The 13,583-nt window shown below is 51.2% G+C and overlaps 2 long non-coding RNA genes across 2 annotated transcripts; one reads left to right on the top strand and one right to left on the bottom strand.

Moving 5' to 3' along the window:
* The first annotated feature begins 5,326 nt into the window (after positions 1-5,326).
* LOC118355100 (uncharacterized) lies at positions 5,327-12,551 on the top strand. The gene is made up of 3 exons (XR_004816821.1): positions 5,327-5,552; positions 7,667-8,614; positions 12,250-12,551. It is a non-coding gene; the product is annotated as an uncharacterized LOC118355100 (long non-coding RNA).
* On the bottom strand, positions 5,566-9,629 carry LOC112641089 (uncharacterized). The gene is made up of 4 exons (XR_004816819.2): positions 8,472-9,629; positions 7,182-7,472; positions 6,706-6,872; positions 5,566-5,971 (listed from the first exon to the last, which is right to left on the bottom strand). It is a non-coding gene; the product is annotated as an uncharacterized LOC112641089 (long non-coding RNA).
* Positions 12,552-13,583: the final 1,032 nt, after the last annotated feature.

The raw sequence follows: 13,583 nt of genomic DNA, 5'->3' as shown, positions 1-13,583 counted from the left end.
TGACTTAAAGAAAATAGGAAGTTACTGAAAGGCTATTGGGTGGCTTACAGAATCGACAGGAAGGTTAAAGAAGCAGGTGTGGAAAATGGGCAGGAACGGATGTAGACTGGGCAGCTGAGAACACAGCCTGGCCTCGCCCCAGGAACCGTCGGATTGTGACCGGGGGCTGGCACTGCTGCTGCCACTCAGACTGCGGCTGGGATCATCTCGGCCATCCCCCTGTCTTTGTGTCACTTGCTCTAGATTTAGAGTTCCAGACCGAGGCATCTGAACGACTGCGCCCACCATGCAGGTCGGAGCCCTGGCTGCCGGCGGACGGGATGGGAACTGCTTGACTTCTTCCAGCTTCTCCAGGAGGGAGGGAGTTTCCGGCTTCTTCACCAACCTCACAGAATGACAAAACTCTCTGAAATAGAAAGCAGGCTCAGATGCTGGGTAGTTGAAAATGATAAGTCCACTATGCTATTATTTTTATTAACATAACTGAATCAATATAAATAAATAAAAATGTATCCTATAAATACATGCTAAGTCTATAGGGCACATCATTTCAATGAAACTTCTTGATGAGTGCTCTGATGAAAGATAGAGCAAACTTGCACATTTGGATAGTGTCCTAGTGGGTTTTCTTCCCACGGGAACAGGTCTGTACAGACTTGTTTTGGTTTTAAGGACACAGGGAGAAGGACAGAGGACACAGGAAGAAGATAGACTGATTTACTGAAAATGAGCACTCTTGAGGAAACACTTAAATCCCATTGTTCATTTCCTTTTGGTTTGATGTGATATAATTTTTCACTAAAACTGGTGAAGTACAGTCACTTAAGATGATGTAGAAAATCCATAGGTGAGGGTTAACCTGGGGCTGGTTTGATTTTAGGGGGGATCAGTTGGACATAGTCAATAGCGATTTCAATCATTACTCTTTTTTAGAGCTGTGGTTTATTCAGCCCTTTTTTAAAAAAAAATTTTTTTTATTTATTTATTCATGAGAGACACACAGAGAGAGGCAGAGACACAGGCAGAGGGAGAAGCAGGCTCCCTGTGGGAAGTCCGACGTGGGACTCAATCCCGGGTCTCCAGGATGACGCCCTGGGCCGAAGGCGGCGCTAAACCACTGAGCCACCCGGGGATCCCGTTATTCAGCCCTTAATGGGAATTGCCTTATTTAATTCTCACAATCACCCTGTGGGAGAATTCAGAGGCTCAGAGGATAAGGCCAGTGTTCTCAAGGTCACTGTGTGACCTTTTCCACTAGTGAGTGAAAAGTTTGGGATTTGAGGCCAGGTTCTACCTGCACCGAATCCAAAGCTCTAGCTACAAGTGTAGCAGAGGACACAGCATGCACATGAATGTGGGGAGCTGGGCAAGGCCACCGTGTAAACGGGCGTGTTGGCCAGGTGGACGGAGCCTGAGGACAGAGGGTGAGAGGTGAGCTCCCCAGGAGTGAGCTCACACATACGAGTACATCCCCAGGGCCCCAGGGCCTCGGGCCTAGCTAGGGTGGTGGACTAGCCGTTGGTACAAGAGATGTTCTAAAAATGTGTTTGTTCTGCCTTAAAGACTTTCCTATTGTAAAAGATTAAATGAATATGTGCAAATATATAAAATATCCCCCTCTTTCCTCCCCCATCTTGCCAGGCTACCAGTGGTACCAGTTGTTATGCATCCCGCCAGAGCTCTCCCTGTGCACTCACAAATATAAGGTACTCGGCATAGATCTTTGTATTTATTACATAAATGGTATCATACTATATGTGTTGTTCTAACACTTCCTGTGTTCGCTTAACAATACGTCTCAGAGATCTTTCTGTGGTGGTATATATAGTTCCACCTCATTTTTTAACAGTTGCATAATTTTCTATAGTGTGACTACTGTATGAATATATCATAATTAACACTGTCTGTTAAAGATTTGAGAGCTTCCAATTTTTTTTTTTTTTTGCGATTAAAAAAACAAAAACTGCAATGATCCACAAGTGATTTGCAGCTTCCGAAAGCATATTCAGATTGATAGCACGTATCAGCCTGTTCCACCGGCTTACAGGTCTGTAGGTCTTCGAGATTTGAGACCTTACGGAGAAGCCTGCAGGTTTAACTCTGCTCCGGACCCTCCCCTGGCAATCATCTCTGACCAGATCCCTTCCCTTGAGTTCGTCGCCTTTTTCTCCTGTTACTTTTCACTCTGTACGCATCTTACTCACTCCCTATTGCTCTGAGATATAATTATTTCTATCTTTGTGCTTTTTCCTACTGGATTGTGAGCTCCTTGAAAGCAGGGACTACATTTTCTTTGTTTCTAGGCCCGGGCCTGGCACACGGTAGGATCAATAGGTATTGGTTAAATGAAGCTGAACCCCTGTGCTGAACACACCAGCAGTCCCCTCAAGACCTCTAAAGGCAGGGTCACGCTGTCTCATGCCACATCATACATACTATACAATGTATGTGCTGTCACAGAGAAACGAAACCGTTCTAGGAAATACTTGGATTTACCAATGATTAGAAGACATGGATGAAGCCCTTCTTTCTTGATCTAAAGAGAGTTGTTATGAATTCTCTGTATTAGTTTCCTAGAAGTGCTGTAACAAGGTTCCGCAGACTGGACGACTTAACAGAAATGCGTTGCCTCCGTTCCAGAAGCTAGAACTTCAGAACAAAGGTGTTGTGGCATTGCTTCCTTCCAAGGGGTTAAGGGAAGGTGTGTTCCAGGCCTCTCTCCTTGGCTTGTGGTTGGCTGTCTTCTCTCCATGTTTCTTCACATTATCGTCCCTCTATGTCTGTCTGTGTCCAAATTTCCTTTTCTCAGAAGGACACTAGTCCTGTTGGGTTAGGGACCACCCTCATTTTAGCTTGATTACATCTGTAAAGATCCTCTCTCTAAATAAGGTCGTGTTCTGAAGTGCTGTGGAGGTAGGTTGAGTTAGGACTTGAGCATATGAATTTGGGGGCAGGGAGACAATTCCATTCCTTACACTCTTCTTTTGAAAACCTTTTTTTAAAATCATATCAAGGAACTCTGATCCGGCATCTTCTGGGACTATGAAAATTAAATTATAAAAGGTCTTTGAGTATGCAATTTGCAGAGGACCAAGCCTTGTGAAGTGTCTGCCCCATTCTGGGCCCACAGCATCTGGAGCCCAAGCTCTCTCCTCCCTTGAGGCTGAAGGTGCTCCACTCACTGCTAATTACACTGCCAGCCATTCCCCATGGTCTTGAAAATATTTCTCCGAGGATATCAAATCTGGGATCCTGTTGCTGATAAAAGCTTTCAGTTTCACAAGAGTTTGGTTCTTCAGGCATTGTTTTCAGCTCAGGACCAATCTGGCAGATGAGCTGTGTGTCATCTACATGTACTTGATTTAAGATGAGGCCGTGCGATGGAGCCTAGCTTGGGGTCCAAGGGGGACTCCTGCCCTAAGTGTGGCTTATGGGCCCCTCCTCCGAGGCTCCACTCTGGGGCCTCTCTCTGATCCAGCTCTAATGCAGATGTAATCATCTCTCTTCACCTGTCTCATTCACTGTATTCCCTTAACAGCTGACACTGGGCAGCTGATTTTTCTGAATTAGTCAACAAATCCCAAACTGCTTGCGTAAGAACCCTGCCTCCAAGATAGTTCATGGTTTTAGCAACTAGGCCAACTGAGGGGAAAGGAGCAAGAGAGTAAGTCTGGCATCGAGCAAGAGCCAGGGAAGGTGTGCATGTGGGATTGAGGATGGGAAGGCTGGTGGAAATGGACGTGGAAGTCTCCCAAAAGGCTCATGTACCCACCCACCCGCCCACCGTCCACCACCCACCCATTCACCTACTTCCCCATCCATCTACCCACCCACTTATCATCCACCCACCCACCCACCCATTCACCCATCTGTCCGTGCATCCACTTATCCATCCACCCAGTCACCCAACAACTATTTCTAAGCACTTGCTATTGGCAATTGGCAGACACTCTGCGGGACATTAGGAACGAAATGGTGAGTAAGACAGAGTGCCTGTCTTCTCAGGGCTGACATTTAGTGTGGACACAAACAAAACTCAGATAAAATAATGCATAAATACTGTGTTTGGCGCTCCATACGCTACACACATGAGATGAAACCCAAAGCAGGAAAAGGGGTGTGTTCACTTCAGTAGGGTCTAAAGGGAAGGCTTTGAAGAAATGATACTTCACCAAAGGCCTACTTGAAGTGAGGGAGAAAATCATGTGACTATCTGGGAGAGAGCAGGTCAGGTGAGGAGAAGGGAGATGCAAAAGCCCCGGGCAGGCAGGTACCTCGAGCAGAGGGAGGAGGCCCATGAGGTGGGAGCAAAGGAAGGCAGCAGCAGATGATGACAGCATAAAGACCTGCTCTCTTCTAGGGCTTTAAAAAACCTCTTAAGCAGACAATTATTCAGAGCTTACTACATATTAGACTTTGTTTTAAGGACTTGTGAGCTATTCATTTATTTCTCACAAAAGAATATTCGGTATTATTAGCATCCCTATTTTATAAATGAAGACACGGAGGCACCAAGATTAAACAGCTTTGCCCAAACACGGCTGGTAAGTGACGGAGCCCAGATGCATGGCCCAGGCACACTATGTGACCGGGGAACACGGCGCCGTCCTTGGGTAGAGACTCAGCTCTGGTTAGCACCGCGGGAGCCACCTGCTCCCTCACGTGCTCCTGCCCCATGTGCTCCCCCGCTAGTGCTTCGAGGAGCAGCTAGTGTTCATTCACTCACTCAACAAAGGGACGTGCTCGTTAACCTCGCCGGGCACACACGAGGGCACTGGGCACACAGGACAAACAGGAAGACGATCGAGGTGAGAAGGCCGGAGAGCAAGGAGGCGATGGCTGGGCGCTCAGAGCCATGAAGGAGAGAAGCGCAGGACGTTACGAGGACTCGGGGGGCGGGGGGCATGTGTCCGTGCTTGAGCGGCTCAGGACTTGCAGAAGCCTTGCTAGAGAAAGGTGACCCGGGCCCGGTCGCCCCGCCTCCTGTCTGGTGGAGGGAACCTTGTCCGCAGCGAGCGCCACTGCTGACACGCCTGTCCCCACACAGCACGTGCCAGCAAACCCACTCGAAACTGTTCATGAATCACTGGTCATTACTCCCCTTCCCCAAACGTGCCCCGCTCCCCTCCCCTCCTGCCCGTCCCTCCCCCTCCTGGGGGCTCAAGTGTTGGAGCCCCTAAAAGGTGGCCGCTCTCCCCAAGGGAAGAGGCCCGGAGAGCTACCAAAGCTTTCATGGATGGGAGAGGACTTCAGATCCGCCAGCCTCTTTCGCAAGCCCCCTGAGGTCACGGCACGAGGGCAGCTCTGGTGAGGGTGACTGGGGGTGGGGAAGGCCCTGCCTATGCGTCAAGCTGGTCCTGGAAGGGAGACAAGCAGGCAGGAAGGAACCAGGAGGCCTTGGACGCACAAGAAAGGAGAAACCGCCGCAGGGTCCAGGAGAACCCCTCGGCCCGGCCAGCCCGGAGGCTCTCTATGCCAACAGCAAATCCTGGGGTGCTGCAGCCCACAAGCCCTGGCCCTCACTTTCTTCCTCAGAGAGGAAAAAAAAAAAGGTAAGGAAGTGGGTAGCTCTCAGAAGACTGTTATAATTTCAAAGCAAAAAGGAGTTGTTTTTGATGTCCGCCCAGAGATACAGCAGGTCCCAGGGGGCTACGCTTGTGGTTCCAGTAAAAGGAGCGATGTTGACATGGAATTCTTGGATTGGCCTCATTTCACGAAAAACAAGCTGCCAAACCAAATGGGAAATGGAGTTCAGCAGAGAAGTATGTGCTGACTCCCCCGCGCCCCCTCCGCCCCGAGTCGGCTGCCAGCGACCATCCGCACACGACTTAGTTCTCCGACCAGAGTTCCAGCATCCGCGACTCTTGCTGGCAGGTCCCCCGGTGCGCAGGACGCACAGTTCGCTCCTGACGGGCTATTTCTCAGCAGGGGCAGCTCGTGCCCACGGCCGTCACTTCTCCAACTTCCTGTTCTTTAATGGAAAAGAGAAAATGCTGGGCAGAGAGATGATTGGAACCAGATGAGCTGCCCTAAGGTGCCCGGGAGCCGGACGTATGTGAAGAAGTGCAGACTCGTGGCTCCCACTTGCCGGGTCCCCGGCGGGATACCTGCCGCTCCCCGGGTCTGCTTCCGTGCTAGGTCCGGCCAGCTCCCGGCGCGCCAGCCGTGGAGGGGGAAGCCCGGGCCAGGCCTACCTCGCCCATCCGCCAGCTCCGGGAGCTCGGACAACTGGCTTAAGCTCTTTACGCTTGGGCTCCCTCAGCTGTCGAATGCACATGAAAGACCTATATTGTAGGGTTCCTCTGAGGATTAGATAAAAGCATTCACATAAAATGCTAAGGCATCGTGCTCGTACACAACCACTCAATAAACTGCAGTGGCTCTTTTTTTATCACCATATCGGTCAGTCAACGTAGCTAGTTAAGATTCTTTATTTATTTTTTTAAGATTTTATTTATTTATTCACGAGAGACACAGAGGGAGAAGCAGGCTCCTCGCGGGGAGTCAGATGCGGGACTCGATCCCGGGACCCGGGACCACGACCTGAGCCAAAGGCGGACGCCCCTAGTTGAGATTCTTTTTTTGTTGTTGTTGTTAAGATTCTTTTGAATATAAAAAGTAAGATGAGGACTAAAAGCTGGCTTGAAAGAAAGATAGTGGTGCTACAGGAGAGTAGGAGGTGCCAATTCTAGGGATACAAATTACCTTGTGAAACATGGGGCAGGAGGCAGAGTTGAGGCTCGTGGGTTGGAATCAGAGATTGCAAACGGGGAACTAAGACTTCGCACTCTATCCCAGTGGGCCTCTCAGACCGGTGTCGGCCGATAGAATTAGCTGTGACCACGGGAGTGGTCTAGATCTCTGCAGGGCCGCTGAGGGAGTAAATTGTAAATTACTGATGCTATTTATATAAATTAACCTAAACAAATCCAATGAATCTATCAAAATTATCATGTGAGTAGAATAGAAAAGCCCTATATGGCTGCCAAGTTGGACAGCATCGTTCTAGACACAGCTTCCCTCTCTTGCACACACGTGTGCACCCCCCACCCGCTTCCTCTCCACCCTCGATGCCTGGTCCAGGCGTCGACTACCTCCCAGCCCAGGGCCCACTTTCGACTGTCATGACTCTGCTTGGCGGTTCCAAATCCTAGGGGAGTCATCTGATTGACTTCACTTACCTCTTCATGCCATGCTGCAATTAAAGGCCCCTCTGGAAAGTCCTTTGGGGCCAGGGTTCCCCGCTGACCACGGGGTCGAGGGACCTTACACCCTCTCCACGAGGGCCGGGGTGGGGGGGGTATTCCCCGGGAGGGCGGTGTGGGGCAGGTGGCTCTGGAGCCTGTGCCTTTTGTCTGAGGGTGGCCGTGATCCAGCGGTTGGCGTCCATGCCTCCGCCCGGCCCAGGAACTGGATGGCGAGGACAGGAAGAATGACGGTACCTTTCCCGGGCTTCGGAGGTGATTCAGGGCCTGTTTGTGAGGAAGGCCCAAAGGTCTCGCATTAGCTAGTGGATCTGGGAGGAAGCAGATAAAGAAGGAGCAGCTCTGCCCGGTGCCCGCTGAGCCACACCCGAGCCTGGGGTGCTCTTCTAAGCTGGGTGGTGACAAATGACTGAAGACTTGAAAACACCAGGTTTGAAAAAAATGTTTTGTTTTTCCTCCAGATTCCTGGAGGCACCGGGAGGCAGATTGGCATTGGCCAGAGAACAATGGGCAACTTGGGGACTCTGTGTCATTGTCAGCCCCTGGCTTCACCCGGTTGATTGAGCTTGACAAGCCTTCGCCGTCAAGCCTCTGGCCAGGCCTGTCCCGCAGCTGCCGAGTCTGGCCTTTGTGCTCCCGGCCAGTTAATTGCTTTGCCGGAGTCTGAACGCAGGGCGTCAGTGGGCTGTTGAACTTCCTAAATCAAACATCAGACCTTATTAAAGGGACAGTGACAAGCCACAAACTGTGTGTGATAATAGGATCCTCAGCAAAAACTGGGGGCGACAGCGCCCACCGCCTCCGGGCTGCCCCGAGGAAGACACTGCGACAAGGTGCCGGCAGCACAGACGTGAGCGGACACGAGGGGGCCGTGGGGGCTCTCCCTGCCCCTCCTGCCTGGCCCCTGGCCCAGTCCGCTGTCCACGCAGCACCCAGAGGAGCACCAAGGCTACTCTGCTGCCAACTCCTTCTGAGGACCCTCGGTTGCACTAAGAAAACCCCCCAGCTCTGACCCCTGAGACCCGGCTCGGGGCCCCCCACCTCTGTGGCCCTCTCCCTGCTCACTCAACCTGGCCTCACAGGCCTCTCGCTGCACTTCCACCTGAAACCCAGTCTCACCTTAGGACGTCTACACTGACAGGTCCCTGCTCTTCCGGAATGTTCTTCTCCTAGATCGGTTTTGCACGGCTGGCTCTTATTCCCAACGCACCCTCAGGTCTTTCCTGATCATCCAATTTAAAGTATTTGCTCGGTCACACGACTCACCTGGTGTTTTTGTTTGTTTGTTTGTTTGTTTGTTTGTTTTTATCGTAGCATTTACCCTTCGCTGCCAGACATTCTTCCAGCTGTGCGTTGACTTTCGTTCTTCCTCAGTTAAATTAGCCTCTTCAGTGTAGAAGGTCATTCAGGTGAGACTTTGCCTTATTTGCCTTAAAGGTTGCGATTTCCAGGACTGCACAAAGCACAGCTCAGTTCTCGGTTATTGTCTGGTGATCAATGATTAACTTAGGATAGACTGGTACAGGTTGGCAGGTTTGCAAAGATCCAGGGTTTTATGTTGTGTTTAATTGTATGATCTCGGTGTTAATTTAATTTTTTAGCAAAACTAAAGGACTAACCCTCTAACGTCCCTGACTGTGGGTTTTGGATCTTTCTGGGCTCCCTTTCCTCTGCTATAGACAATGACTCCCCTTTCACTAAACTAATGTGGCTCTTCCGAAGTGTACCTAGGTTCACTTTTTAAAAATGCTTTGTAAATAAATAAATAAATAAATAAATAAGCTTTGAAAAGACTCATTCTGGATTGAGTACAAATCCAGACATAGCCCCAGATATTCTCTTGAACTTTAGCATCTAGATGTCTTGCAGGTTCCTCCAACTGAGCGTATCTGAACTGAGATCGGCAACTTGCATGCTCTTCCTGCAAGTCGCTCTGCCTCTTGTTCTCTGCCTCCCAGAGCAGCTCAGTCCTCCTTCCAGGGCCTTCCAGGCCTGATCCTCAGCGCCCACCTCTCCCTCTCCCTTCCTGCTGAATGAGTGGATTCCAGCCCCAGCTTTCTGAACCTGTCCAAATCCATCTCCTTGTCTCCATCGCCAACCCTTACCACAGTCTAGGCCCTTTGATGCCTCGATTCGGTTACTGTAACAGCCTCCTTCTTGGCCTCCTTGACTCCGTTCTTTCTGCCGCCGCCAGTCCACTCTCCATTCCACACACATTATCAGTTAAAAAGCAAGTCCTAGCATCTTCCCCTCAGTGGTTTTCCACTGTTCCAGAATGAAAGTCAAAACCCCTTTGTGCGATCTCCAAGGCCTTGATATTGCTTATCTCACCAGGCCCACTTCTTCCAACTTCCCTCCCTTCTCCATCCCCAACCTCTTCCTGTTCCCCAAACTCTACGTGTCTCTCCTCTTCGGTGCTGGTGTCCACGTCGTCCTCTCTGCCCAGAACATTCTTACCCCTTTCCTTGCCTGAATACCTGTCGGTTCCTTCGATCTTGTATATGCATCAGAACTGCAGGTGCTCAGGTCTTAGGTGCTCCTGCTTCGCACACCGGAAATGGTCGCTACTACTCTGCTGCTAACAGCAATGAAATTAGGAAGAGGATTAGAATATGAGACAAGGCCTGGGGCTCAAACAGGATCAAAGTATATGGCTTTCTCAGGTCCAGTATCCTTCTACCTTGTTGTTTCTCCATCCTGAGGGACTGCCCTCGCTGGCGCGGTTCCAGATGGCTCACGGCTGCGTCTGACATCCCAGCCATGCAGTCAGTAGGGCGGTTGCTGTGGACTGAATATGTGTGTCCCCCTCCCCAAATTCATATGCTGAAATCCTAATCTGCACTATGATGGTATTTAAAGATGGGGTTTGGGGAGGTAATTAGCCCTGAGAGCAGAGCCCTCATGATGGGATTAGTGCCCTCTCAAGAAGAAACACAGGAAAAAAAAAAAAGAAGAAGAAACACAGGAGTGCCGTCCCTCCCTCCCCCCTCCCCTTCCCCCTCCCTCTCCCTCTCCCTCCCTCCCCACACTATGTAAGGACACAGTGAGGAGAGAGCCAGGAGTCTGTAATCAGAAGATGGCCTTCACCGAGAGCCCAGCCACGCTGGCACCTTGGTCTCGTACTTGTAGCCTCCAGAACCGTGAGACATAAGGATTTGTTGCCTACGCCACCGGCCCATAGTATTCTCTTGCAGCAGCCAGAGCTAAGTCGGGGCCAGAAGAAGTTGAGGGAGCAGGAGGGCGTCACCTGGGGGTAATGACATAATTACAGCCCAGAAGAGAACCGACTGCACCACCTGCCAGTATTTACGGAGCACCGAGCTAAGCCAATGCCTTCCCTCATTTGACTCTCCCCACCACCTTGCGGGGGCAAATGCTTATTTATTATCCTCCCTCTCATTTTTAAGCAAAGGATGTTTTATCAACAAGCCAACTTTGCAAATCTGTGAAATATAATGAAGAGCCAGTGAGCCCGGCACACCATGTGATGGCAGCTCCTTCTCAGAAAAGTTTTCATGTGACGTGCACATGACTTTTCTATTTGTTAACAAACACGGCAAGGAATTCCGGCACTTTCTGTTCTTATGTAGCTATTATTTTAAACTTAGTTTTATGATTGTCCAAGTCATATGTGCATGTAGTTAAACAGTCAAAAGATGCTTTGATACAAGAGGGGGGGCCTGCCTCGGTGCTCCCCACTCTTTCCCCAAACTATGCCGTGCAGCTTCCCGTGGTCCAGAGACAACCGCTTTCGGCGCTTGCCCCCCTTGACCCCGCGTCTCTCACTAACCGGCGGGTACTGCCATCGGTGCTTTGTCGATCTGACGCCTTCTCCCTTGACTTTCTACCCTGAGAAGATGAGGATTTAGCTGTGACATCTGGCCACCGCCCCGTGTGCAACCTACGCACATATTTTCTCTCCCTATCCTCCTAGCCCTCCAGTATAGATCTCACCCACTTCCTTTTAGCCAGGTCAGTATTTTCAAAGCTGTGTCATCAAGAACACTCCGCGTTTTACTTTTCCTGCACGATTTTTTATTTCCCCTGAAGTCATTTTCTCTTATTTTAGGATTGCTGAATTTTCGGCGTATTTCTGACCTAGCCTCAAACCTGTCCTCGATGGCAGAAACCTCTTACAAATGTTTTCAAACACAGCTGGCGTCCTATCAAGTTCATCTTTTTGAAGCAATCTCCCTGGGGGACTTCTGATCGGCTCTGATCTGGACAGGGGCCCCCAGGCCTGGGGGACAGCTGTCATCCCAAGATCCCCCCCACCCGCCTGGGCCTTCCTTGCACCCCTCTTAGGCTGAAACTCCTTGTCTGTGGGCCTCATGCTCTCCTCTTTCCTGTATTATTCTTTTAGCTGGGAGTGTGGGCAAGAGGCCATGGGAGATTTGTGTTTGTTTTGACCATATGTGCCACATGTTTCACGTGCCATCCTTAATAGGAATTCTTAGCCTCATGTCAGAGATGAAGCAATTGAAGTTTAGGAATATTAAGCAACAAGGGGCTTGTTCTGTGGCTGTAGGAGGGTCTTTCCCCAGTCGCAGCACGTGCCACGCTCGCTTTCTGACCTGTTTTCCCTCGTGAGCTGCAAGCCGCCTGGGGGCCGGGGACTCTCCCCTGCTCCGTCCTGCCCCTCCAGTGGCAGGGGCATCCTAGGTGCTCAACGATTGTTTCTTAAGTGAATTTGTTGGGTCTGATTTGGGGAAAATTATTTATTACATCCCTGCAATATGCATTTTGTTTCTAAAATCCCAAACCTCAACTCTCTGCACCCGCGGTTGTTATTCCCCACCCCTGCCCTGGTGTGCCGATGGCCATCCAGGAGAGAGCTAAGTGTCTTGCCTGCACCTAAAAGAGCTCAAAATAAATTCTCGGCACAGGTCTCGCTCGTGCTTTGCCCCTGAATCACAGAACACCCTTCCACACTTCATTTGTGTGAGGTGCAATAGCAGAATCACAAAATATTTTTTCCCTGAAAGAACAACTCACTCGACTGAAGGCAAATGCTATATTTATGGTATTTCTTTCCTGTTTTTAGGATAGCTCATGGAAACTGGATCGAACAAAGGAATTATTTTTATGAGGATAAATCTGTGTGTACCGGGTGGCGTTTGCTTGCTGCCCATTAAGTCTGAACGTTGCAGCTTGGAAGAAAACAACGCTCTCTGATTAACAAAAACAACCTGAAACAGTTCCCTTCAGCCTGCCGCCTCTGTATTATGTTAAACCCTAATGTAGCAAACACGCCCCGGTGCCCGGTGCCCTCCCAGAACCCAAACCTCCCACTGCTAAAAATAGCCCCCGGGCTTTCCCTGCGGCTCGAAAACAGGAACAGCATAACTTGTTTGCCTCATTATGTGTTCTGCACAGGGATCCAGTCCCTTCTAACATCCTGGCCCTCACACAACAGGGGCAAATCCTAATCTGCTGATTACGAGTCCAACAGGTCCAACAATAGGAAGTGAATTCCACACCACCTCGGCTGGCCTCGGCCCTTAAACAATGCCCGGCTCAGCCCGATTCCCAGGTGGGGGTAAGGACCACAACCGCCACCTGCAGAGGGCCCCCCTCAGTGTGTGCAAGGCCCTGTGGGTGCAGAAATAGGCGCTGTGTGTGTACTAACCCCTTCAACCCTTAGCCTCCTTGAGGGGAAGTCCCATGGTTAACCCCATTTCATAGATGAAGGAACTTGCCTGCTCACCCCCGACGGCATGGGTGGCGTCCGCGCCCAGCTGGGCTTGACTAATGAGCATCACGCAGCGTGACCTCACCTGTGCTTCCACCGGCCGAGGCGGCTCGGGCGTGGAGGGGGCTGAGGGAGGTCTTGTCTATGCAGCCAAAGTCTGACGGCGGTTGGCCCAGGAAGCTGAGGGCGGGACTACCCCCTCTCAGTCTGGAGGGCCTGTCAGGGTCGTCTGTCCTTGAGGATCTTTCCTTCTGCAGCGTATCTGACTAGGTCCCGCCCAACTCCGTGGGAAATCCAGGCTTTGGAGTTGGCCAGGCCTGTCCCCCAAGGGGGGAATGAAGGCCGAGGCCCATCCCAGAGGCCGGGCTAGGGGAACGTCCGCTGCCTGGGCCAGTGGCTGAGAAGGTGCATCTCGCCGTGGCCCCTGGCGCCGTGCAGCTGCCGCGTGCCACCTGGCACCTTGTCGCAGCAGGTGGGGGGACCCGAGGCTGCAGGCAGGCCGTCCGTCAGTCCGGCCAGCATCAGGGCCCTGCCACGTGGAGGGAGCAGGGCTGGAGGGCGTCCCCAAGCCAGCAGCAGCGTCTGGGTGAGGTCTGCAGCTCCCAGCAGGCCGGCCCGTGTGCGACAGTCGTGCGCTCTTGTCCCGGGCCGGCAGCCTCCCGCGGCCAGAGGCCCTTGGGGCAGGC

Source organism: Canis lupus, chromosome 6 (genome assembly GCF_003254725.2).
Source record: "Canis lupus dingo isolate Sandy chromosome 6, ASM325472v2, whole genome shotgun sequence".
NCBI lineage: Eukaryota > Metazoa > Chordata > Mammalia > Carnivora > Canidae > Canis > Canis lupus.
This window is presented reverse-complemented; position numbering and strand designations above follow the sequence as displayed.